We start from the raw sequence: 1,102 nt of genomic DNA, 5'->3' as shown, positions 1-1,102 counted from the left end.
TAAGACTGATCTATGCAGTCGATAAGCTGCACCTCTCAGTTTATACCATCTCGAGTGTATTGTGATGAATAGCAGCTCTTGTTTCGATCAAGGGACCTTTGGGTTATGAGCCCAACACGCTATCCACTGCGCCAAGCTGCTCATGCGTACAAACTCCTGTATCGCCTGACGTGCTGAGCATAACTGTTCCACGATAAAATAGAGACCCTCCTCTCCTTGATACGAACTGCACCGCCCGGGAATCGAACCCGTACCATCTGCTTAGAAGGCAGATATCCTAACCATTAGACTAGCGGTGCATATCATTTATGTAGTGATTGAGTATTCCTGTGATACTTGTAGAGGGACATCTGAATCCCTTCTCGGACGTACCGTCGTCAACCGTCCCGCGGCCAAGAGTCTGATTAGGTCTTCAACGCGTACCTGAGATCGCGAACTGCTACTATAACTCTCGCATGGTAGGCCGCATTCCATCTCGATTGATAACTCCAACTGGTGAGGTTCTCATCGCATACTACAGCTAGCTCGGCACAAGCTGCACAACTTTTTCGTGACATCGAAGTTCATGCTTGCAAGCACATTTTGAAACCGCATGCGGCGGCTCGTGAATTTGGGCTGTTGTTTCATCTCCGCAACGCGTTCTGAGGTACCGGGCGGTCATTCATCATTCCTGCAAGGACTTCTGCTCTAGGTGAATAGCTCTTTTCTATGCACGGACAACGCTTTATTAACGTTGTTTTTCCCCTGAACTGGCACGGTTGGGCCAACCGCACGGAATGGTACGAAAACACCGACTCTGTTTAGTGGAAATTTTTCGGTAAGACTGATCTATGCAGTCGATAAGCTGCACCTCTCAGTTTAATAACCATCTCGAGTGTATTGTGATGAATAGCAGCTCCTTGTTTCGATCAAGGGACCTTTGGGTTATGAGCCCAACACGCTATCCACTGCGCCAAGCTGCTCATGCGTACAAACTCCTGTATCGCCCTGACGTGCTGAGCATAACTGTTCCACGATAGTCTAGAGACCCTTCTCTCGTTGATACGAACTGCACCGCCCGGGAATCGAACCCGGACCATCTGCTTGGAAGGCAGATATCCTA

The 1,102-nt window shown here is 49.0% G+C and overlaps 3 non-coding genes across 3 annotated transcripts; all 3 read right to left on the bottom strand.

The window, feature by feature from the left end:
- Nucleotides 1-69: 69 nt before the first annotated feature.
- Pmar_PMAR004697 lies at nucleotides 70-141 on the bottom strand. Its single transcript has one exon. It is a non-coding gene; the product is annotated as a tRNA-Met (tRNA).
- Nucleotides 142-227: 86 nt separating this feature from the next.
- Nucleotides 228-299, bottom strand: Pmar_PMAR004696. Its single transcript has one exon. It is a non-coding gene; the product is annotated as a tRNA-Arg (tRNA).
- A 590-nt stretch (nucleotides 300-889) lies between these two features.
- On the bottom strand, nucleotides 890-962 carry Pmar_PMAR004695. Its single transcript has one exon. It is a non-coding gene; the product is annotated as a tRNA-Met (tRNA).
- Between the last annotated feature and the right edge of the window lie 140 nt (nucleotides 963-1,102).

This window comes from Perkinsus marinus (assembly GCF_000006405.1).
Source record: "Perkinsus marinus ATCC 50983 genomic scaffold scf_1104296930190, whole genome shotgun sequence".
NCBI classification, from domain to species: domain Eukaryota; phylum Perkinsozoa; order Perkinsida; family Perkinsidae; genus Perkinsus; species Perkinsus marinus.
This window is presented reverse-complemented; position numbering and strand designations above follow the sequence as displayed.